Raw genomic sequence first — 27413 nt, 5'->3', positions numbered from 1 at the left:
TCCCCAGCAGTGGGACGTGGATGTTGTGAGTAACCGATCTTATGTGTTTTCTTTTCGGTCAACCTGGTGTTTCTCTTTCCAGGTGATTTGTGTCATTTCCCTTTAGTCGATGTGGGTGTTTCCCTTTCCAATCCCTTTCCCTTTCCCTCTTATTATACGACCTATTCGAATTTGCTGCTATCTCAGTCGATCTGGTGTTTCCCTTTCTGATCGAGCCGGTGTTTTTCCCTCTTATTATTTGACCTATTCGGATCTGTTTGCAGACTATCACCTTTACTCTCCTCTATATAATAAAATATATCTTCAGTCCATTTGTTTGGAGTGGAAAGTTTCTTTTACATCTCCGATCGAACTCCCCTAACCTCTCAAAACACCTAGTTATGAGAAAGCCAAGAGTGAACATTTTACAAGAATGAAGCCAAGTATTTCTGAAAACAGAAGGGGGCACCCCCAACCCTAACCTTAGAACAGAGATAGAGAAATAGCTTCTGGAATAGTAGGGTTAACATCTGCATTGTGAAACTCACTGAGGAGTGAGCACATCTGTCACAGCAATTTCAACAAACAGCAGCTGTGCTCATTCCATTCTAGTCTCTCTTCTGGATATCTCTTATTGTCTCTCCTGAGCCTCCCAACCCTTTTCCACCATGCTCTGTCCTCCTACAGGTGTATTGTTACAGAAGATATCAGTGAGCTTTATTACCCTCCCTTCTGTTTGGATTCAGACACCTGTGAGGCACGGACAAGAGAAGTCAAGAAGAAAAGGAAGTCAGGGTATTCATTCTCCAGTGACCCTCCTCGCACAGTTCATATAGTTTGATGAGGGCAGTTGCCTCATAAGGAGATGCTAATATTCCTTAAATTCTACCCCCATCTACCCCCATCACCCAGTGATCCCTGAGTCATAACAAGAGTTAGATCCCAAGTTTGCCAGACAATGAAATACAAGACCTGGTACTGTAGAAGATAAAAATATTCACTCCTATATTTTCACCTATGTTATATATATATTCATTCCTATATAAAATATTCCTATATAAAATATTCATTCCTATATTTTACCTATGTTATACATATATATATATAAAAATTTACACATAAAATTTTAAAATAAGAGATTCATGCAGTCATATATATGTATGTACATATATATAAAATATAATATGTGCATGTGCTACAAAGCAACTATAGGGTAACATAGTTGCTTGTAGATGTGTCCACTTCTCTTGGTAGTCTGTGGTTTAAATGAACCAGATGCAAAGAAATGGAAAGATATTCCATGCTCTTCGATTGGAAGAATTAACATAGTTAAAATGTCCATACTTTCTAAAGCAATCTATAGATTCAATGCAATCTCCATCAAAGTTCCAACAACATTTGTCACAGAAATAGAACAAAGAATCCTAAAATTGATGTGGAACAACAAAAGACACCGAATAGCCAAAGGAATCCTGAGAAAAAAGAACAAAGCTGGAGGTATCACACTCCCTGATTTCAAAATATACTACAAAGCCATAGTAATCAAAACAGCATGGTCCTGGCACAAAAACAAACACATAGATCAATGGAACAGAATGGAGAGCCCAGAAATAAACCCACACGTCTATGGGCAGCTAATTTTCAACAAGGGAGCCAAGAACATACAATGGAGAAAGGAAACTCTTCAATAAATGGCTCTGGGAAAACTGGACAGCCACCTGCAAACAAATGAAATTAGGCCATTATCTTACACCATACACAAAAATTAACTCAAAATGGATTAAAGACTTGAATGTAAGACCTGAAACCATGAAAATTCTAGAAGAAAACATAGGCAGTACGCTCTTCGACATCGGTCTTAGCAACATATTTTCAAGTACCGTGTCTGATTGGGCAAGAGAAACAATAGAAAAAACAAACAAATAGGACTACATCAAACTAAAAAGCTGAACAGCAAAGGAAACCATCAACAAAACGAAAAGACAATCTAACAATTGTGAGAAGATATTTGCAAACCATGCATCTGATAAAGGGTTAATCTCCAAAATATATAAAGAACTCACACATACTCATACATCATACATCATACAAAAAAATCTAGCAACTCAGTTAAAAAATGGGCAAAAGACCTGAACAGACATTTCTCCAAAGAAGATATACAGATGGCCAACAGGCACATGAAAAGATGTTCAACATCATTAACTATTCAGGGAAATGCAAATCAAAACTACAATGAGATATCACCTCACGCCCGTCAGAATGGGTATAGTTAATGAGACAGGAAACAACAAGTGTTGGAGAGGATGTAGAGAGAAGGGAACTCTCATACACTGCTGGTGGGAGTGCAAACTGGTGCAGCCACTATGGAAAACAGTATGGAGATTCCTCAAAAAGTCAAGGATAGAACTACCATATGATCCAGCTATTCCACTGTTGGATATTTATCCAAAGAACTTGAAAACACCAATTTGTAAAGGTACATGCACCCCTGTGTTCATTGCAGCGTTATTCACAATAGCCAAGACTTGGAAGCAACCTAAGTGCCCATCAAGGGACGAATGGATAAAGAAGCTGTGGTATATATACACAATGGAATACTACTCAGCCATAAGAAACGATGAAATCCAGCCATTTGTGACAACATGGATGGACATTGAGGGTATAATGCTAAGTGAAATAAGTCAGAGGGAGAAGTTCAAATACCGTATGATTTCCTTCATTAAGTAGTAGATAATAACAACAATAAACAAACACATAGAGACAGAGATTGGATTGGTGGTTACCAGAGGGGAAGGGGGAAGGGAGGAGGGCGAAAGGGATAATTCAGTACATGTGTGTGGTGATGGGTTGTAATTAGTATGTGGGTGGTGAACATGATGTAATCTATGCAGAAATAGAAGTATAATGATGTACACCTGACATTTATATAATGTTACAAACCAATATTACCACATTAAAAAATAAATAAATACATGACCCAGGATTGATGTCTTAGCCATTCTTGAATACTATGTACACGTAATCTAGTGCACAGTCCATAGTTCTGCAGTAAATTCTTGTGAAGAAAATGGCATCAGTGTGATTTCCTACAGGTGGCAACCAGATCTATTTCTAATTGCTATTTTCTTTTCAATCACTGTTATGAAGGATGCTATTCATAATAATAGGAAAATCAGTTTGGACAACATCTTTTAATTTAAACTATTCTCTTAAAATATAGTTTAATAAATCAGGTAGTTTATATGAGAATATAGTTAGACCAGGAGTAAAAGCTCATTTTGTAGTTTTAACATGGCTGGAAACTGGATAGCAGGCACTTCACAAGCACGATTCTTTCTACCCACAGTCGCTTCCTGCACTCCTACTACGCACCAGACAGTTACGGCCAAATCACCACCTCTGCTCTTTCCTGGTTTGTTTGTTTGGTTTTGCTTTTGAAATACTGGAGTATCTATGAAGAGATACATGCTGTTTGAATTCAGCCATTTAACATATTCTGATACATAAGTAGGCTCTCTTTGAAAACAAAAGTGTAATTATTACATAAAAATTGTGATAGAAATAAAATATATGTGCCCAAAAAGTGATGACATATTTTTAATTGACTATTGATGACTAAAACTTCCAAATTTATCCTTGTGGCCCCCTAAGAACTGTAAGCTGTTGAATTACCTGTCTCACCATGGTAAATATGTGTGTGTGTTTGTGTGAGAACAAACTTGGTACTTCAGTGACTTTATTTAACCTAGGTGTGGAAAAGATAAGTTACACAATTAGTCCACCTATGTAATGCTAAGGGCTATTAGTTCTAGTGTCACAAATTATTTTTACTTATACATCAATTTTCTCTTAGCCATGTGCTGCTTCCGGAAGTTATAGTCAGTCACGTAAATGTATTATTAAAAAGTGCAGGATAATTATGGTATAGAACAGATGCACGATGATAAAATATTATGGCAAATCCCTTGCCAAATAATTTTGTTCTGTATGTAAGATAAAAAAGAAAAACAAACATTTTATTAAGATGCTGTAAAATATCAAGAGGCTAAGTTATTTTAATTGGGTCATCTTTATATGCTAATCTCTATCATAGAATTTCATGTTTTTGAGGATATACACTCCTCGTGTAATATATAAAGCATGATACAAATTAGGCCCTTCTTCTTCATATTTCATATTCATAATAAGTAGTTTATAGAAGAACATATGCATGTCGTATTCCTTAATATTTTACTTGGGAAATCTTTGTCCCTTGATTTTATAAATGAAGGATGACTTGGATCTGTATTGACATTTGGGGACCACGCTTTTTCTAGGAATCCTGTGCATTTTATACCATTCTATCTGGCACCGAGGTTTAAGATAGATAATTTTGAGGCCACTTTCTACAATCCTCCCGCAATCCATGATTTGTAGTTGAACATCTGCTGAGGTTGATCATTTAAAGTGGTTAGTTGTTTCAACTTACCAATAATAGAAAAATATAATGTTGCATAGTCAGTTTTAATATAAAAGAATGATAAGTTGATCTACAGCCTCCTGAATTTCTGCAATATTCTTTTATATCACTGATCACAACTGCAAAATATTAATAATAAACATGGTTAATGTAGATTTTCTTACTCTACATGGTGAAAAGTTTATTTATTGCATTTATTCCTTTATTTATAGCATAATGTACATCTATCTGTTCATCAACTTCTCCTCCCCCGCCATTAAATATAAGTTTCACTAGACTATGGACTCTTCACTCACATGTTCTCAGAACCTTTCACTGTGTTTGGAATTTGATAGTCGTTCATTCAATAAATCATTTTGGAATAAATGAATACATCTATCAAATACAATGACATTATTATGTTATTAGAGCTAGCTTGGAAATATTAAAGTTTCTTGACAACCAAAAACATGCAAAATATAACAAGTAATGACGGATGATGACTAAAATTGTATCGTGATTAAAGTGATCACAATTTACTATAAGTCAAATTCATTATCTACTCAAGAGTTGTTTAAGAACGTGGAATTATTTTGCTATGAAAATCATGCTTGAAAAATCAAGAACTATTAATTTTCTGAAATAAAATACACAAAATTTTATATATGTATATAAATATATTTATATAAAGAAATTCTTATTAAAATATTTAAATTGCAATACCATCCTATAGCATAATCAACATGAACAAAGTTCATAGTTTTTAATATGCCAAGGATGGTTAAAAGCATTCAATTATATCATGTGTTTCATTAACATAAATGGCCATAAATATCTGAACATCCTAATGCATGAAAAGTAAATAATATATTTGCCTAGGGAACAAAGTTAGCCTAGTCAGAGATTTAATTTGAAGAGAAAATTACTTTCTTTCATACTGGCTAAGCTTATCTATGGAATTGTCTCGCCTGACTTTGGCCATTCATGTCTACAAGAAGTTTATATCGTTATTCCTTAAGTACTCTAAATAAAAAAATTTATATTTCCTATCTCTTCTATTTTATACACTCTATGAATTGTACTCTTATTACTGCTATTTGCCCAAATTATGAAGAAAAAAACATAAAAACTTATTCTTAAAAATAAGATTGACATAGCTTGATGAGACTTCTGGTTCCTTAAAGGTCCATTCTCCCCATTTTTTCTTCAATAAGAGAATCCCTACTTTTAGTAGAACTGATGGCTGTCCAGCTACCTACCTCCATTGTGGCCAGCTGTGGCCCTCTGAAGACCTTCTGGCTAATTTCAACATATGCAGAAGTGGCCTCTGCGCAATTGTCTGGCTATCCCCTTTGAGAAGGTGAGCCCCACATGGAGCTTCTCTTTCCACTGGGAGCAGGATAGATGTGATGGGGTGGGGGTGGGGGGGCGGACACTGAGGTGGTGCACCAGCTCAGCCCATGTGGTAGTATTTGCATGCTTACATGGTTGAGAGTGTAAAAATAGAACAGGACTGGGTCCCTGACTCCAGGTAGCTGACATATTACCTGGAATGTTAAACGAAAGAAAATACATTTTTATGTTGTTAAAGCCACTCTTAACTTTCTGTTTCAGTTACAGCAGCCATACGAGCACAATGCTCCAAAAATACAGATAGTTGGCAAGATTTTACTGTCAACCATCTATTTTACCTTGAAATTTATATGCAGCTTAAATTGAAGTCATGATCGTTCTTTCCATAGAATGTTTAAAAGGAGATTGCAATTTTTTGTATACTCTCTAAGGTGTACTAGCACTTAATTTAACTTAAATAATATATAACAAACAATAAATGCAATGCATATTTTTCAATTATACAATCTTAGCTTTTGAATGCATCATTTTTGTGCAGGTGTGTGTGTTTTAACCCTTTACTATAATCCTAAGGTAGCATGCTTCATAAAAAATAATAGTATAATGTTGTAAAGTTTCCAGTTTGAGCTCATTAGGGTTCTGACTCATTTTCACATTGGATTTGGTTTGATTTCACTTAATTAAATGCCTCTTGAAAAATCATTCATTTGATTACTGGTATATTACTTTCACTTATAACTCCCATTTTTAAGAATTGTTTCATTTCTTACAATTGCATTAAAGGAGGTATTCCCGAGATACTGGTAATCCTTACATCTTTTCAGCAACTTTCACTTTTTTTTTTTTTTTTTTTTGTGAGGAAAATCAACCCTGAGCTAACATCCGTGCTAATCCTCCTCTTTTTGCTGAGGAAGACTGGCTCTGAGCTAACATCTATTGCCAATCCTCCTCCTTTTTTTCCCCCAAAGCCCCAGTAGATAGTTGTATGTCATAGTTGCACATCCTTCTAGTTGCTGTATGTGGGACGTGGCCTCAGCATGGCCGGAGAAGCGGTGCGTTGGTGCGCGCCCGGGATCGGAACCCCGGGCTGCCAGCAGCGGAGCGCGCACACTTAACCGTTAAGCCACGGCGGGCCCCAACTTTCACTTTCTTTAGCTTTCATTTTCATTGCCTAGAGTCTTAAGTCAGTTCAATAAAGCTGCCTGTAAGTGTTCATTTTTCACAATGACTATACCTTAACTTACTTTTAATTATGTGTTTATGTTGCTATGTTTCTTTTAGAACAATTATGATGAAAGCAATATCTTTGCAGATCTAGGACCTCAACTTTATATAGAGAAATAAAGTTTAGTCGCCATTTTGGAAAATCTAGACTGAAACCATGATAGCTGCAAAATTTGTTTCCCTTTGACCAAGGCAAGTTTTTAAATTTTAAAATTTATTTTTTCTACTGATTTTATAACCCTGAGTTCAAATATTTAAATTGTAATGTTGTATGTTGAAAAATGAGTGTAAGCACTAGAAAGACCTTAATTATATACAGGTAAGTATCTATATGACAGTTGTAATTGTTTATGTGTGATCTGGAAAATCAAGAAAAAATGATGAGATTGGTCTAAGTGTCTACCTTCGTGAGAAAGCATAGTACAATAGAAGTGGCATCATAGTTGAAATGTAAAGATCTGGCCTACAATCTTCTAGTAGATCATTCAACTTTTCTGAATCTCATCTTCCTTATTTTTAATATATAAAAACGTGATACTGTCTAATCTAGCAGATCATTTTATACAGCCTGTGTTCTTAAAGTCTTAAAGCATATCTGTATCCCTCTTCCCAGATAGTCATTTTCACTATTGTATAAATGAGAGTGCCTATTTTAATTAACGCATGTGATGTGTTTTCTTAGCTCTCCTGAAAATCAGGGACATGAGCAGAATAGGCTCCATGCCTGCATCTCTAGGATTTGCATCGTACGCAGCTTCTTAAGGGCTACTCTTCTGTGACCGTCCCCCTCTGCTTTTCCTCCCTGTTCAGTTTGCTGCCCGCTTCCATCTCCCGCACCCACTTTCTATTCCCGTTGTTCTGCAGAGCATCCTTCTCTTGAAACTAGCCGCTGCTCTGTTTCAGGGAGTGCCGCCCTCTAATAGGCACTCCACTCTTCAGCTCTGCCTCACACATATCATCCTCTTTGATAGAACTAAAATATTTCGGGGAGTGGAAGGATATAGCTTATCCTTTGACAATACCCAGGGCTACACTTTCTGCTTTCCCTGGTTGTCTTCACCAACAAAGACTGGGAAAATCATCTCTGCATACCCTGCTCCTTGCACATTGCCTGCATGAATGCAGACCACTGAGTACCGAGTGGTTAGAATGCTCAAGCCCACGGTGTGGATAATGGAGTCTGTGTTGTACATGCCCCACGAGTGGAAGTATTCAACACCTGAGCTCCCAGGCGTCAGATGGACAAGGAGTCCAACTGATCTTTCTCTCAGCTCCTATTCCTGCTGTGTGTCCTGGAATCCACAGGTGGTTATTAAATTTACATGCTTCCCTTCTTCTCTTCTGGCCCTGAACGCAGGCATTATTACTTATGAGTCTGGTCAGTATCAAAACTGCTACCAGAGACCGCTGGCTTCAGCACAGGCCACGATGTCACCATCCTGGATAACAAGGCCCTAGATGGCGTGCAGAAATTGTTCAATTACACCTCCAGGAACACTGGACTGGAACAGTCTCTGGTGTCACTACGTCCTTGACCTAGGAACATTATAAATCATTCTCTGATAACATCAACTCTTTATTTTTCTCCAAATGTGTGATTTCTGTTTTGACATCTTTTGATTGACAAGTTAAAATACCAAATTTTGGGGGCCAGCCCGGTGGCGCAAGTGGTTAAGTGCCCACGCTCTGCCGTGGCAGCCCAGGGTTCCCGGGTTGGATCCCAGGCGTGCACCCACGCACTGCTTGGCAAGCCATGCTGTGGCGTCATCCCAGATAAAGTGGAGGAAGATGGGCACGGATGTTAGGCAAGGGCCAGTCTACCTCAGCAAAAAAAGAGGAGGATCGGCAGATTTTAGCACAGCTGACCTCCTCACAAAATAAATAAATAAATACCAAATTTTTTCTGGATTTGTGCTTTGCTTAGAAACACCTTTTCTTGTGTGATGTTGTAAACATTCTTGTGCATGTATGTGTGTTTAGAGATCATAGAAGCTGGAATTTTAATAATTGTCTCTACAAAATGTTAAATATTTCTCTGATCAATAAGCTACCTTCTTGTTTAATTTTCCCTGAAATTTTGGAGATTTGCCAGTTGATATTCTCCAGGGAAAAGCAAATGCTAGACAACTCACGTAATAAAGATAGTCTGTTTGGTGCACTTCCCTTTATCAATTCATATGAACTTACCAAATCACCTGTCATTTAATGGAGGCATTTACCTGAGACATTCAACTCATTAAGTTGTTTTACACTTATGACTTTACTTGTCATATACGTTACCCATTATTTCATAGGGTCTCTTGTTCTAAATTTAAAGTTTTCTCAGGTTTCATCAGTTTCTGTTTCTATCTAAATATTTCTGATTTTCCTCTACAAGTTTCTTCAAAGAAAAATATCTTCTACTAATCAAGATTGATTTAAGCAGAACTATTTTTTTTAAAGCTTCACTTTTTTTTTTTTTGAGGAAGATTGGCCCTGAACTAGCATCTGTTGCCAATCTTCCTCCTTTTTTTCCTTTTTATTCCCCATAGCCCCAGTAGATAGTTGCATGTCACAGTTGTACATCCTTCTAGTTGCTCTATGTGGGACACTGCCTCATCATGGCTTGATGACCAGCATGTAGGTCCGCACCCAGGATTCGAATTGGCAAACCCTGGGCCACTGAAGCCGGGTGTGCGAACTTAACCGCTACGCCACCTGGCCAGCCCCTAAGCAGAACTATTTTTATTTTTTAATTTAATGAATATTTATGGACCACATGAAAGGTTGTGAGGCTATGAATTCTCTAAGGACCAAATCTAGAGAACTTTTCTGTTTCGATTTAGACCTCTAGTTGAGGAGGTACTAAAACACTGGATGGGGGCAGTCAGAGAGCTTCAAAGAAACCCAGTTAGTCACAGACGGATTTGAAGACAGTCCTTTGGAAGACAATCGGTGCTTCACCCTCAATGGCAGATATCTAGGACAGTTCTACACCTCCTTACACCTGGAGAAAACAGGGAAATGTCCTGACAGTCAATTCTGAGTGCAACTGCTTTGCTCTCCTGCAATTACACAGAGGCGTTTTGATGGGTATCTGTGAATTTGGGAAGTTCATGTGTAATTCTAAGGATCCTGAGAACCATCTACTGCTGTGCCTATTCTTTATATCTCACTCTTTTAATCAAGTACACTCAGTGCTTATCTACTTAACAGAAAACATCATGTCATATCCTACTAAAACCTTCTCTTAGATCCATGGAGACTATTACTTAACTCTTTCAAAGGTCTCATTTGAATGTGTTGCATTAAATAAAGGGGTATGCTGATAATTTTTGTATATCTGGATCCAACCATCTGATGATCTTTATCTTGGGGTCAATAAGTTTGGAAAATAAAACTTTAACCCTTTTGCTTTCCTACAGAGCATATTTAATCTAAGAGTGTCATTCCCATCCTGATTTCAATTGCTGCATATTATTTGGGGATTAATAGGAGTAGTGTTCTTCTCCAAATAAGTTAACAAGAGCAAGCAAAATACCATTTTATATAACACGTCCTGTGAGGTCCTCACTTTGCTATCGTGATTTGTATGAGTATTTCACAGTTATTAAACACTGGTTTAAAATATCTCTGAATGATTTCAAAATGCAATTTGTTTCACAAGTATCAGATGGCATCATTTTTAAGAGAAATTCTAGAAAATAAGAGAGAAATATTTGCAACCTGGAAATTTCATTGGACCTGTGCTTCTTCTGCCAGCCTGATGACAAATCTACTGCCCATGAACCAGGAAGTGACATTCATGTGAAGCTTCTTGACTCTGGAACTCTGTCATCTGTATCAGCTCCAGTGTTTGCTCTGCCTCTCGATACCACTCAAGGTTTGGGAGTGTTTCTCTAGTCTGTCTTAGCTCCAACAGGACCCTCCTTTTCCCTGATGCCATCATTACAAACATCATCACCTGGCTCTAATTCCATCTCTTGGGCATTTAGCCTAGGATTGTTCTTTACCCTACAATCAAAGCACCAAAGGAATACTCAGTCCCATGGTATTTTGTATCCAATGCCATCTTAGGTCAGGCTGCTATAACAAATAACTATATCCTGGTTGGCTTAAGCAACAGAAATTTATTTTTTACAGTTCTGGAGTCTGGAAAGTCTGACATCAAGGTCCAACAGAGTTTGGTTTCTGGTGAGAGCTCTCTTCTTGGTTTGTAGATGGCCATGATCTCCCTGTGTCCTCACATGGCAGAGACAGAGAGAGAGATCAACACTCTAATGTCTCTTCTCACAAAAGCATTAACCCCATTCACAAGAGCTTCACCATCACGATCTAATCACCTCCCAAATGCCCCACCTCCTAATACCATCACATTGGGATTTCAGTATATGAAATTAAACATATGAATTTTGGAAGGATACAAACATTCAGTCCACAACAGATGGTGTGCATTGTCTTTGTCTTGTTTCAAACTGTTACTGTATGCAATCCCCAAAGGCCTTCAATTTCAATTAATGTGTAAGGTGCGGCCCACCAATCACCTGCTCACTTCATGTCCACACACATATCGCAGGATCAAAGTTAACTTATGTCACAATTTGTTTAGCTCCAGATATAATAGTGGGACAGTATTGAAAGAACGCTTTTGAGAAAAGTTCTCCTCATTTTGTGAAGGCCAATGAGCTGACAGCTGTAAATTGAAAAACTCCAACATTTCTAGGCCTTCTATTTACCTATATTTGTATGTGAGACACTGATGGTGCAAATCAACCAGAGAGGATGCAGGTAAACTATTTCAATTTCAATTTTAAAAGATATACATGCAAGAGAACAAAACATGTGTATACCATATTCAACTTATTTTTTACATTTGTGGAGTGCTTACTTCTAGCCAGGAGAACCTGATCGAGGCACCTAGCAGGAAAATATTTTGCCATGAGAATGCTTTTTTAATAGGAGGGAGTGAAAAATTATGCGTGACATTTCAGAGTACATAAAGACTTAACTGTGATGGCCAGTGGTGATAGCAAGGACATATTCTACAGAACAGTGAGAGAAAAAGCCCAGCGGTTTTGGCTAAAGACTAAATTGCAGTTGAGGAAATGGGGATGACAGGTGTATCCAAATTTTTCTTGAAATTTTGTCATGAGAGGAGTATGTGCACATTGTGAAGAAAGATGTAAGGTCAAAGGAACATGCAAGTTTAGTTTAGTTTATAAATTGGATTAAAAAAATTCTGCTTGGATTCAGATGATGTAAAAATGGCTAGAACTCCAAGGAGAAATAAGCAATTAGATATTTCTTATCAGATTGCAATCCTAGTCTATCAATAATTGATAGAACGAATAGACATAAAATCACTGAGGATGTAGAAAATTTGAATAGCACAACCAACTTGATCTAATTGAAACTTATAGAATGTTCTAAACAACAACAGCAAAATATGCATTTGTTTTAAGGGCACATGGAATATTTATGAAGATGGATTATATGTAGGATCATAAAACAAGAAACAGTAAATTTGAAAGGATCAAGAGCACAGCAAGTATGTTTTCTGATCAGTGTAGAATTAAATTAGAAATAAATAACAGAAGTATACAGGGAAAATTTGCAAAGATTCAGAAACTTCATACACATCTAAATAATATATAGGTCAGAACTATAATGATGTACACCTGAGATTTATACAATGTTATAAATCAATGTTACCACAATAAACAAAAAATTTTAAAAAAAAGGGAAAAAGAAAGCTTTGGTATTTAAAGCCAAAAAATAATAATAATAATATTAATATATAGGTCAAAGAAAATATCCAAAGGTAAATAATAAACTATTTTGAATAGAATGAAAATGAAGACAGAAAAAAATTTAAAGCAATAAATAAATGACTATATAAGAAACATCTAAGAAAAAAATCTCAAATTAATTATCTCAGCTTTCACCTAAAGACTCTAGACAAAGAAGAGCAAATTAATAGAAGAAATAATAAATGTTAAAGCAGAAATCAATGAAATAAAATATAGAAAAAATAATTTTAAAAAATCAGTGATGTCAAAAGCTAGTCCTTTGAGATCAATAAATTTGATAAATCCCTTGACAGACAGATCAAGAAAAAGGGGGAAAAGGGGCTGCCCCCATGGTGCAGCGGTTAAGTGCTCGGGCTCCACTTCCTCTGCCCGGAGTTCTCAGGGTCAGATCTGATGCACCACTTGTCAAGCCATGCTGTGGCGGTGTCACTAGAGAAAGATGGGCATGGAGTTAGCCCAGGGCCAGTCTTCCTCAGCGAAAAGAGGAGGATTGGCAACAGATGTTAGCTCAGGGCTAATCTTCCTCACCAAAAAAAAAAAAGAAGGGAAAAAAGGAAAAGGAGAAGGAAAAACAAAACAGAACAAAAATCAATGTCAGGAAAGAAAAAGGTATATCACTACAGATACTAAATTTTTAAAAGATAAAATATATATGATGAATAATTTGTGGCAATAAACTCAATAGCTTAGATAAACTGGACAAATTCTTTGAAACAAAATTAACAAAACTCAATCATGAAGAAAAGGAAAACTTGAAAAACTCTATACCTATTTTAAAAATAAATTTTCACTTACATTCTTTTATACAAAAAAACCTCCAGGACCACAGGAGTTTACTGGAGAATTTTACCAAATATTTAATATGTTGTAGTGTATGGTAATATTAATGCTAATACTTGATAATATTTAAGAAAGAAACAACACCAATTCTACACACACACACACACACACACACACACACACAGGGAGGGAGTATTTCCCAATTCTTCTTATGATCTGCATTAAAACATACACACACACGCACACACGCACACACACACACAAACTCATATACCCAGCAAAGACATTAGAAGAAAACCAAGTACAATACTACAAAATAGACTATATATCACCTGTAAGATAAATGCAAGCATTCTACATGGAATTTTAGCATATCTAACCTAACCATAGATAAAAAGAACAATACATCATGACCATTCAGGATTTACTCCCTGTTTGTGAATCAATAGATGTAATTCACCATATTTAAAAACTAAACGAAAAAGTCATCTAATCCTCTCAGTAGATTTAGAAAAAGCATTTGAGAAAATTTGACACCCATTTCTGATTAAAAACTCTCAGCACCTAGAAATAGAAGGGAGCTTCTAACCTGATAAAGGGCAGCTAAGAATATGACCCTACAACTCACATCTCACTGAATAGTGGAAGACTGGATACTTTTCCTTAAGAAGGTATGGAAAGAGATGTTGTTTACTCTCATTACTTTTATTCAGCATTGCAGAGAACTGAAAATGAGTACCAGGTAGCTGTGAGCACAGTCTAAACAGGGCGATGTCTACATAATGCCTAAAAAGTCACAAATATAAAATGAGGGAAAGTGTCCATATTTATAAAGTAGGATGAAGAAATAGCAAGGTTTTATTACAATAAAAAGTGCATCTTATTCATAAGCCAGAATATTCATCCCCAAATTCATGAGGACGAATGTTGCATTCCATATCTATTTAAAAAAAGCTTTTAAAAATATTTTCATGTCTGGAACTCATCAAATATTAATGGGTTTATTATTGTGGTTTACTTTACTTTTTTAAGAATGACTATTAATAATGTTGCCATCATTAATTTTAATATCAGATGGTAAAATAATATTATCATTAATTAAACAATTTAAACATACTGAACAGCAAAATATTAATAGTTTTCTCTGGCCAGTGATATTTGGGGAATTTGAAAATTTTTTCTTTTGTTTATTTTTTTTAATTTTTGCAATTAGCATATATAATCTTTATAACCAAAAAATAATGTTAAAGTAACTACATTACATATAAATTATATCCATATAATATATAGTTCTACAGTGGATACACACACACCCACAAACACACCATGTTAATGGTGTCAGGCACAGTAAAAGATGTAAAAACATTAGGATTCATCCCTGTGCTTATACAGCTTAAAGTTTGGTAGGGTTCAGGAAACAAGTACACCCTAGTTTGTTATTGAATTTAAGGGGAAATAAGAGTCACAGATAAAGTACTCCCGGTGTTCAACTGAAGCCCATAGGAAAAGGAACATTTGCTAGGAAAGATTTTGAAAAGGCTTTACAGAGGTGGTAGTACTTGATGAGTGTCTTAAAGACTATAAAATTTTGATGTGCAAAAATAGGATTAAGAGCATTCTAAGTAATTGAAAGATCACGTAGAAAAGCACAACTGAGGGGAACAGGAAATGCATTAAAGGAACAGTCAGTAGCTGAGTGATGTTCCCATAGAGAAATAGCGTATCATAATGTATTATACAGCAAATTGGGGGCCATTTTGTGGATGACCTTAATTGCCAGAGAGAGAAAATTGCACTTACCTTGGCGGGCAATGGAGAGAGTTTAAATGCATTAGAACAAGCAAAAAGGAATGTGTCATTTGCGTAACTATTATGTGTCAGTAGATTCCTTTGGGTTTCACTGGAGGTAGAGCCCGAGACAAGGGCTTGTGTGAAGGTAGTTTACTTGAGAGGAGATCCTAGGAGGAGAGAGCTTGGGAGTGGGCAATTGAGACAGGGAAGGAAGAAAGCCAGTAAAAGGGTGCATTATCCAGCTTGCTATTGTGTGCAACAGAGGCTCACTTTCACCGTGACTTCTGGAACGCACACAGAATGCTTCTGAAAACTGTCTGCAGGATGGGAGTGAGGATGAGACAACTATTCATTGATGCCCTGACACCATTGTTTGATGGCATTGACTCACCCACAGTTCCACGTGGACTTGCTTGTATGCAAAGTATTCAGAGCAGGGGCTTTCCATGAGGCAGAAGATAGAATTGCATTTGGTGCTTAGAATAGACGTTTTCTTCCTGAGTTGAGAACTCAAGGAATTGCCCATCACAGCTGTGGGTGAAAATAGAAGTGAACTGAGGGACGTGATCTACGCTGAAGGTTTTAGAGAGCTTATCTCATTTGATCCCTACAATGACCTTATGGAGTAAATATTAGTTTAACTTAGGTTAAATATTTTAGGCTAAGATATAAGTCATAACAACTTTTATTCTCACTATATCTCACTGAAAATACCCTAAATTCTCATCAATGCTTGAAGTGCCATTTTATTTCATGTCTTTACATACACAACACCTTTATTTAAAGTATCCTCCTACACCCATGAGCGGTTTCTTTGTTTATTCATTTTTTTTAAATACCCAAATAGCTATTAAAATGTATGGCTTATAGTGCTCAATATCTTTTTCTTCTGGCACAAAGCCTGCCAAATTATATATTTGTGATGTTTAAAAAGAAAAACAAACATGAATTTAACTTTATGCTTTGCATTTGGTTGCCAGTTTCAATTCACAGACTTTTTAACAAATGCATCATCTTTTTGACCAATTAGCAGTTAGGATAATCGTAGTTAAATCTACTTTAAGGATTAAAATAATTCTTCCAAATCTGTCTTGATCTAATTAGTATTTTATTCTAATCTGTTGGTGTGAGAATACTGTCTTTCTATTTGTATTCATATCATTGTGCTTTTCCTAATACTGGATTAATTATTAATGTCCTTTCCTTTTAGTTTGGATATTTATGTCATTGAAATATTTTATTTCATTCCTAGATATGTCTATACAAAAGGGTAAGAAAGTGAAAGTCTAATTGGCAGAACATGAAATAACCTATGCTCACCTCACCCAGTCTTTCTGTGAGGCCTGTCCTTTAAGGGACTAGCAGAGATCTACATTTGCACAGCTTCATCCTCACGTGTAGTTTTGTTAATGGCCTAAGGCATTTCCAATGGCAATTTCCTAGTGAGTGTTTATCTCCAACAAAATACTACTTGTAAAGTAGCATTTCCAATGAAATAAGTCTACTGTGCAGACTACAGGAAGAAATCAATATGAAGCAAAGTCCATAAAGTTCATGTTGCATCTCTCTGGGATCTTATTTTTATCCTTTCCTCCTTTTTGACTTACAGTTACAATTACAGTATTTACAATCTCTTTTACACTTACTATATCAGAGTTGTGAGATCATTTATGTGCCTAATTGGGTAATCAATCTCTCATCAAAAATACACTTTCTAATGATAGTGTTTATTATAAAATTATCTTTGATGTTGTTAGGAGCACACTCCATCTATTGCTGTTGTTACTGCTATTGAGTTGATTCCTGGTGACCCCGTGTACAGCAGAGCCCTGCCCGGTCCTTCTGCACTGTCTTTTCACCTTCCAGCGCTCTCTCAGACAATGCTCCGCTGCTATTCATAGAGTTTTCGTGGCTAATTTTTTCGGAAGTGGGTGGCCATTTCCTTCGTCCCGCTCTGTCTTAGTCTGGAAGCTCCACTGAAACCTGTCCACCATGGGTGACCCTGCTGGTATTTGAAATACCAGTGACATAGATTTCAGCGTCACAGCAACATGCAGCCGCCACAGTCTGACAACTGACACATGGTGGTGTGGTTCCCCAACTGCGAAATGAGGCTGGACCGTGGTGGTGAGAGTGCTGAATCTTAACCACTAGGGCTGGCTATTCCATCTATTAGAATCCCATAATTGTGCGTTTTATTGTTATTTTCTCTGAATACACTGGTCTGATAAACAAGGCATAGCACTTGTTTGAAAGTCTGGGTTTAGGAAGAAAAACTATTCCAGATTATTAGCAAATAAATTTATTGTACGCATCTTAAAGGAAAGTAGGCCTGAAAAAAAAAAAATGGCACAGATATAAAAGTCCATGTTAACATATTTTATCCATTCACAGGAAAGAGTAAACTGGTGGAACCTATACAATATTAATAAAAGTTTTACAAGTATTGAATATCTACATTAGTTTAAACTTTATAAAACTTTTAAACCCACATGCTCTAAACTCATCCAAATGAAAGATATTTTCCACATATACTCACTCCACTGCCACTCTGGTCGCTACTTTCTACTTCCAGCCTTATCCAGCCATCTCTAGTTTCAACAGGATACCCTTGGTGTCCTTCTTCTGGGAGGCTGACTCCAAATTCCCTTTTCTTCAATCCATCCTTCCTGCCAATGCCAGAATCATCATTTTAAAACACAACCACAACTTGCCATTTCTCTTTTCAAACTTTTAAGGGAACTTCATTATCTAGCGATTTGAGTACAAACTTCTCATTCTGACATATGCAAGCCCATTCATGCTATGGCCTCAACTTGTAGTTTCAAAAGCATGCAGTGATCAGCCTGGACTCTGGAGAGAAACTCCTCAGGCTAGAACCCCAATTCTGTCGTTTACAAGATTGGGAAACTATTTCTTATGGACTGTATGTTTATGTCCCCTAATTCATATGTTGAAACCATAGCACCTAATGTAATGACATTTGGAGATAGGACATTTAGGAGGTAATTAGGTCATGAGGATAGAGCCCTCATGATGGAATTTGTGTCTGATAAGGCTTGAATGTTTGTGTCCCCCGGAATCTGTATGCTGAAGTCCCAATCCCCATGGTGGTGGTGTTGAAAGGTGGGGTCTTTGGGGGTGATTGGGTCATGAGGACAGGGCCTTCATGTTTTTAATTAGTGCCTTCATAGAACAGGACCCACAGAATTCCTTTGCCCCTCCCACCATGTAAGGTTACAGCTAGAAGACAGCCATCTATGAACCAGGAAGTGGATCCTCACTAAACACTGAATCTGCTAACGCCAGGATTTAGACTTCACAGCCGAACTGTGGGAATAACTGTGAGCAATAAATGGTTTTTTTTATAAGCCACCCAGTTGATATTGGTATTTTGTTATAGCAGCCTGGACAGACTAAGACAATGCACTTGTAAGAAGAAATATGAGAGAGCCTGCTTCTCTCTCTGCTCTCAAACAGGTGAGGATATGAGAAGATGATCATCTGTGAACCAGGAAGAGGGCCCTCCCCATGAAGCCGACCATGTTGTTTCCCTGATCTTGTGCTTCCCGGCCTCTAGAACCGTGAGAAATAAATGCCTAGTCTACAGCAATTTGTTATAGCAGCTTGAGCTGACTAAGACACTATATAAACTCACTCCGACCTAATTTTTTCATTTGCATTATGGGAATAATAACACTATACCTGCTTCATGGGAATGCTGTGAAGAATAACGAGAAAAAGGCCTCATGATTGCTCAATGATGAGGTTTTATGACAGTCCTACATATTAAAATAAACTAGAGTTCTTACTTTTCCATTATAAACTGTAGACATCCCCCTACCTGTACCTTTTCTCATGCTGGTCCATCTGCCTCAAGTATCCCCTCAGACCCTTCATGTATGACTATCAAAATCCTAACCATTCCCTAGAGCTTATTCATCTCTTGTGACTGAAACTTTATGCCCATTGAATGATACACCCCCCTTCCCTCTCCCCCAGCCCCTGGCTACTGCTCTTTCACTCTCTGCTTCTACAAGTTTGATTTTATTAGATACCTCATATAAGTGGACCCTCATATAAGTGGACCCTCATATAAGTAGACCCTCATATAAGTGGACCCTCATATAAGTGCAGTATTTGTCCTTCTTAGATGCACTTGTTTCACTTGGTGTGATGTCTTTCAAGTAGTGCCTATGGTTTACAACATGGTATTGTGCACTTCAGCGTTAGGTAAGAGGGTAGAGCTCATGTTAAGCGCTCCTAAAAAACAAAACAAAAACAACTCCCAACCATTCTCTTTAAGGTAAATTTCAAAGACAAAATTTTCATAAAGGCTTTTCTCATCCAATTCATGGAGAAAAGATGCTTTTTTTCTTTGATATCCCTCACATTACTAATGCTTCTAGTACTGTACATATCATCTTCCTCATTTTTCTGCAAATATTTCAGTCTGAAAACTCCTTGAAGGCTGAAATGGCTTTCTACTTACACTTGTGTCTCCTGAGGCATCTATCACAGAACTTGACACTAAGGAGGTACTATATGAGCACAATTTTAATTCCACTTATTAGTTCTGGAGAGTTTTGTAAAAAGTGTGTAAGAAGCAAATCAAGTCTTCTCAACCATTCAACACAAGTATCAACAAGAGTCAGTTCTTCCAATGGATCTTTCTTTTCCCCAGCCTCCTGCTTAAATAGCTAATTGCCATTACAATTTCCACCTAAATCAATTACCAAAAAAAACGTTGTTTTCCGAAAATTTAGTAAGAAAACAAATGTAAAGGTAATTCAAGAGTTGGGGATTCACTTTATGATTACATTTGGCGTTAACATTTTTTTATGATGAGCTCTTAATTGACACATTATCTGAAAAGAATTATCAAGGATCAGGCAACACATAAGGCAAAACAAAGCCCCACGCTTTTCATACAATTGGAAAATGTCTCTTGGTCCAAAATCAAATGAATTCAACCAATATGTGCTAAGAAAATGTGGGCAACATAGATCTTCCAACAGTTTGATAATAATACACCCCCCTGTCTCTTTATTACTGATGGAAAGAAAAAGAAAAGATGTTCGAATACAAACACAAATCAGAATACAGTCTGTAGAGTGTTTCCATAGTTTACTGATCTTGGCATATCCATTACAAATGTATTGTCATGGTCTTTCTCAAAAAAGACTGTTCTTGTAATCTTCCTGCTAAATTTAAATAAGGAACATAGCTAACCTAGTTAAACTGATGACATATAATAGTAGTTGTATTATACTTTGCACTTCATTATAGAGCAGATTTTACTCTGCTAAATATTAGAGGAAAGTGTATTCTTAACTACAATATATTTTAGAGGAGAGCCTATGTCTTACTAATTGTTATCCTTTTCAAAATTTGTGTGCTTAGTGCATTTATATCCAATTGTAGCAAATAACACAGATATCTACAATAAATTACATCAAATACAGATATAACAGTGATAGCAAGATCAGTAGCACAATCTCATATGAAATTGACTCTTTGTTCATAAATTTTACAAATATTTATTATTAAGCATCTTATTAAGCCAGGTGCTGTCCTAAGGTGCTTGCAATACACTACTGAGCCAAGAAGCATACAAAGATCCTCACACTTTTTTTGTGTGTAAGGAAGATCAGCCCTGAGCTAACATCCATGCCAATCCTCCTCTTTTTGCTGAGGAAGACTGGCCATGAGCTACCATCCGTGCCTATCTTCCTCCACTTTATGTGAGACACCGCCACAGCATGGCCTGACAAGCGGTGCGTCAGTCAGCGTGCGCCCGGGATCTGAACCCAGGCCGCCAGCAGTGGAGTGGGCTCACTTAACCGTTACGCCACGGGGCCAGCCCTCTTCATACTTTTATGTCTATCTTAGTATCAGAATACAAGCGACAAATTAGGAAATTAAATAAATTATGTATTTTGATTGAAAAGGATAAGTGATATAGAGTACTTTTCCCAGTGAGATATATAATATTTTGATGGATATTGTCTTTCTGTTATCACTGAAAATAGCATGTAAAAAGTACATATTAAAGTGAAAAATAGTAAAAATAACGAGAAGCTAGAGTCTAAATGTATATCAATATATTCTGTTAGGGAATTATGGACCATATGTGTGTTCTTTTAGTATCTTAAATGCTCTGAGAAATGTATTATTTTTTTTACAAAACTACCTGCAAGTTTTACTTAGCAGATTCTATACTTTCTCTTAGAATAAAACAAGATCCTTCTATTCTTACATAGAATAACAAATTAGGATGCCTCGGCCCAGTGGAATTCCTACCATATAACAAATGAATCTGAACATAAGGTTTTCACTCCCACGAGAAGAGCTGAAGTCAGCAAACAAAGGTATTCTCATGTGGTTTGTTATAGGATGCCTCTCTACCAGTCACATTAATTATTCTACAAGCTGAGAAAACATATTGACAACTAACTCTACCAGGCATGCTGTACAAGTCTGAAGGAGATATTTTGTCCTATGGGAAGGAGTGTAAATGATTACATATCACAAGTCCCAATTGTGAACATGGGTATAAGATTATTTGTTAAATATAAAATATGAGTCATATATTTGTCCTCTACCACGTCGAGAGAGAACATAATTGTGTCTTTGAGAATTCTAGTGTTTGTGTTTATACTAGAAACCAAATTGTTGAATATCTGTTTGCAAGTCATTTAATCTCCCAGAGCATTTAACAACTATTTTTGCTAATATACGAATTATATTACTCTCCTGAGGCTTCTGCACTAGTTTCCTAGGGCTTCTATAACAAATTACCAAAAATGTGGTGGCTTAACACACAGAAACTTATTCTCTCACAATTCTAGAGGCTGAAAGTCCAAAATCAAGGTGTCACAGGGCTGAACTCCCTAGAGAGGCTCTAGGAGAGAAGTCGTTCCCTGCCTCTTTTAGCTTCTGGTGGCTGCCCGTCTCCTTGGCTTGTGGCCACATCACTCCAATCTCTGTCTCTGTCTTCACATTGCCTTCTCCTCTGTGTGTCAAATCTCCTTCTGCCTCACTCTTATAAAGATACTTCTTGTTGGATTTAGGGCCTATCTGGATAATCCAGGATAAGTTCCTCCTCTCAAAAATCCTACTTTAATCACAAATTTTGCCATGTTAGGTAATATCCACAGTTTCTGGAGATTAGATCGTGGACATAAATTTGTGAACTAACATTCACAACAGTTAGTTCTTATTCAACAAATACAATATAGCATGTGGAAATATAAATGGTACAATATTTCTGGAAATATTCTCAGTTCTTTTGATAAAGTTGCTTTAATGAAATATTCACTTCAAATTGAAAATAAATAAATAAGCAAACAAAAACGTTCCTTGGGATTTCACTGAACGAGAATGACATTCTCAAAATCTTATAAAGTAAAATGCATAGCTCTTATGTCCTCCTCTTCCCAGCAGTGGCGTTCCAGTTCTGTTTATAACATATTGATTTATTTAAAATAAAAAGACTGAAGTGATCTTCTCTTGTTAGTCCCCTCCTATTCCGTCAGATATAGATTATTTTGCTGATTTTTTCCTTTAATGCAGAAATATATCTTAAAAGAAAAATCATCCAGGTTAGCATCATCATGGTGGCGTTAACACATATTCAAGACTGCCCCCAAGAGTCTACTAGGACACAGTTAATATGCTTGCTCCTCAGTGCAGTGTGTGGCCAGGTTTGGAATATGAATATTACTCTTCCTTTTAGCACACAAATTAAAGTGTCTATAGAAACAGACTTGCCCATTCTATTGAAAGAGTTTGAAGTTTGCCAGGTATTCTTGAATCGTTTTAATAATTTTCCATAATCAAATACTATAGGATACGGCTGCGTCTGCCAGAAGATTCAATGCATACATTTTTCAACTTGAAAACAAACATGATGGCATTGTCAGGTGCATAGTAAGAAGACTATAATTGTAGATAGATTTGTTTTCCAAAATTAGACACTTTCCCAGAGGGTTCTCTGCAGTTTTTCTAGTTATTATAGATTAGTCAATGCAGAGGCTACCTAAGAGTGTAGCAGTTAAAGCAAAGCCAGCCTTCAGAACGAGTGTAAATAAATATTCAAAAAAGCGATATGCTTTCTCCTATTTACAAAATAATCTCGGAATTTGCCTCTTGGGGCCGGCCTGGTGGCGCAGAGGTTAAGTGCGCATGCTCCGCTTTGGCAGCCCAGGGTTCACAGGTTCGGATCCTGGGGCGCACTGATGCACTGCTTGTCAAGCCGTGCTGTGGCGGCGTCCCATATAAAGTAGAGAAAGATGGGCATGGATATTAGCCCAGGGCCAGTCTTCGTCAGCAAAAAGAGGAGGATTGGCAACAGATGTCAGCTTAGGGTTCGTCTTCCTCACAAAAAAAAAAAAAAAAAGATTTGCATCTTTTTCTAACTGCTAACCACTTTTCTAATATCATTTATGTGCAAATAAATATCTATGTGACTGAAGAGCTTATTTTAATGCATTTTCTAACTTACATATACTACGTCTGAAAATATTATTTCTTTTTTGAATAACTCTTTTGAAATAATTCTTAAAGCAAATATCTCCTGAATTCTATTTGGGGACCTAGTACCGATTTTTCAATCATTGGTCACAAAATTAGCATGTTTGCCATGATTTTACATCTAGTTGTTCTCAGATTTTTTTTTTTTTTTTTTACTGCCATTCTCATCATCACACACATTAAAAGTTACAGAACTAATGACTCAAAAAAATGTTGGGCTCATGGCATAGGTCCAAAAAAGGGACCATTTCATTATTTTTCACTACCTTGACTCATTTTGAGATATTTAGAAAGCCAACGTACCTATTTAAAATTCTTACCTGTAAAATAAGAACATTTTCGCAGTTAAGAAGGAAGGTAATAAAGACACACTTTTGAGTATCCAATGATTTTCCAATGTATTTCAATATTCTCAATGCTTACAATATATCACAGCATTGTCTCAACATCCAACTGATACCTCTATTATAAATAGTGGTGTTTACAAATACGAAAATTGAAAGTAGCGTGATCGAACAACTTTTCCAGATTTACACAGTTGTCGGTTGACCCACACTTTGGGTACTGAACGTGGCCCCGTGTGCCGTGCTGTTCCCTCTTCTCCATGCTGCAACGCCACCTAACTTACAGTCTCTGTAATATTTACCATGGCGTCTTCTCTAAAGTGAGTCATAAAGTTGAGTTAGAATTGGCGTAAAAACGTCATGAGTATCTGCTACATGATAGAAACTTCACTTTCCTCACCTTTAACATCTTTGTTGTTTTCAAGATACAACAGACTATTATCACATGAAACTTTGCAAAAACACTAATCCGTTAAACTACAGTTTATATATGACAAACGTCTTTATAGGTAATACAGAAAATTATTGCTTAATATTGCCATAAAATTCTGAAATTATTTTAAGCATAAAAATTAAGCGAATGAGACAATTTCTTACTTTATTTCTATCATTTCTGACAGATGATATTCCACAACACTTAAAATATCTCTTTTATAGCACTTATCACATTGGAAAACAATTCCTTTTGCTTGTCTTCTCTCTTCCAGGGGAAAGGAAAATGTCAGAAGCCAGAAATATATTGATTTTATTTTTTATGTCCAACATTTGGCAGTTTGCATACAGCACAGAAGCCCACTGAGGTATTCAAAGAAAATCCTCAAATGAAGACATCATTAGCTTCCACCAGGAAAAGATTATGACATTATTTCTTTTCATAAATGTATAATGAGAAGTCTTCCCCATTTCTCTTTAAACATGAACAATTTATCTTCTTTCTGCTTATGAAAAAATGATAAAAGAAAACTATTATAACTAAGAGGGCTCCTGAAGTTTTTCCATCTAATCAGCCCTAATTTCAATTTGAGGAAAGAGAAGTCCAATGATTTTAAGAGACCTTTTCAAGTATCAGATCAGTGACACAAAAGGGAAAATCGACTGTGTCTTTGCTCTGTATTTTTTATCTCCTTATAATCTACCAAACTATTTTCTATTTCATGATATGACCTCATCTAAAAAGGTTTATTTATATTTATAATATTAATTTTGTGTCTACTGGCATACTGGACCTTGATGAGGGGTTAAGAATACAAAGGAGATAATAAATTTTAAATTACAGTAAAGGTAATGACTTTTAGTTGGGAGAAGTTTATTCATGCACTGCAGAAACGATATCTTTTTTACAACTATTGCTTCCATAAATAGTATATTAGTCCATCAAAAATATGATAATATACTGTATCAAGTAAATCTATGATGTTTGGTAAATTATTTTCAAATGTTCGTGGTTATGGTCTTCTCATATCACTCGATGATTAACAAGATTGTTTAAATAGCAGTCATATGTCCAGCAGAAGAAAAAGGATAAAATACATTGAATGAGCAATTGAAAAATGTAACATTGTATACACAGAAATTCAAGTTGTAATGATACCTTTTTTTACAAAAATATATATGATCCAATATTATCAGAAAAGTTTTTTCGTAGGGTCACTCTATGTCTTCATATTTATTAATCCCAACCTTTATATTGTCTTTTTTTATTTTGGCTTATTTTCAGAGTCTAGTAGAAATGTTATTTGAATTTCAGAGCAAATATTTTAACTTGGAAAATCATTTAAAATATATTGACATTTATACATTGGAAGAGTAGTTAACATTTTTCCTAGAAAACATTGCATTACCAGAATTGTTTATTAATAACATTTTATTAGGTTTTAATTTAGTGGAAACTGATAGGTATTAAGAACAGGAAATAAAGTAAAACATCTCAAGAGAATATAGATTATATGAAGGGTACTCTATAAAGTCAGAGTTGCAAAGAGCTATTTCTAGAAATAACTAGATAATAAGACCTATCCTTCTGTCTCAAATGGATAAACATTTTCAAATTGTAGTGAAGATTTGTAAAAAGGATGTGCTTGTAACTATTGTAATTATATATGTTAACAGACCCAAAGAGGAGCTAATTTAATTAATTTTCTCCTAATACTACAAACTGTACCTTGATGAAATGAAAGTAATTCTTGCAATGCCCAAAACGTTATATGTAGAAACAGCACAAGCTTCAACTTGATGATTGAATTTAAATCCTATATTTCCATGTTGTAGAAAATTGAGCAAGAAATGCAGTCTTTCTTTTCCTTGGGTCTCACATGTAAAACAAGTGATTAATATTTCCAAACTTGCTTGAGTACTGAGATTATTGAACAATAAACTATATAATGAATGTTTGTCACAGAGGAAGAACTCAACAAATGATATCCATTGTTGAATTAGTAGTAATTTTTAAGTCTAATTTTACAATTATGAGAAAATGTACAAAAAATAATACGCCAGTCACCATGTTATGCCATCCTGAGTTTGAGATGTTCAGTTTTTTGCTCCGTATTTGTTTCAGATGACATTTTTCTTAGAAAATGACAGATACTTTTAGTCACCTCACATTCTTTCTTGATTTCGTGTACTCAGTAGGTGACCATTCTTCTAGGGAGTCATTTATCATTCTGATGTGTATTTTTAAGTTTTATTTTGTATATATCATAAAGAGTTAACCCTATCTTTATTGAGTTAAAACTTTTTTTAAAAAAGTATCTTATTAAACCCACGATCTTTGTAACCACTTTATGGTTAGATTCTTTCTCACAGATATGCATAGATGACACTCACGCATTTGAAGAGTGTGCCTTTGAAGTATATGTCAACACAATCCATGAATAACCATACTGAGGAAGAGGCAGATTGTTTCCTTTCTTTGTTATTAAAAATAATTCAACCATAAAAACATTAGAGCATGTCTTGAGCACATTTGTGAAAATGTGCCCAAATAGAAGCAAATAAATGGGCATAAGGGGACATAGGATTTGGAAATATTTATATTGACTACATATTTTTTGATTACTCTTTCTTCAATGTGATTGTAACAAATTGGTTTTACCTTTTAGCAATTGATATTTCCCACAATCCAAGTCAAAGTATGTTGTAATGACTCCACTTCCTCCCAAAATGGTGAGTTTGAACTCT

Source organism: Ceratotherium simum, chromosome 14, assembly GCF_057802395.1.
Source record: "Ceratotherium simum simum isolate JZ-2026a chromosome 14, ASM5780239v1, whole genome shotgun sequence".
Lineage (NCBI taxonomy): Eukaryota > Metazoa > Chordata > Mammalia > Perissodactyla > Rhinocerotidae > Ceratotherium > Ceratotherium simum.
The sequence above is the reverse complement of the archived record's forward strand: the minus strand, read 5'-3'. Positions refer to the sequence as shown.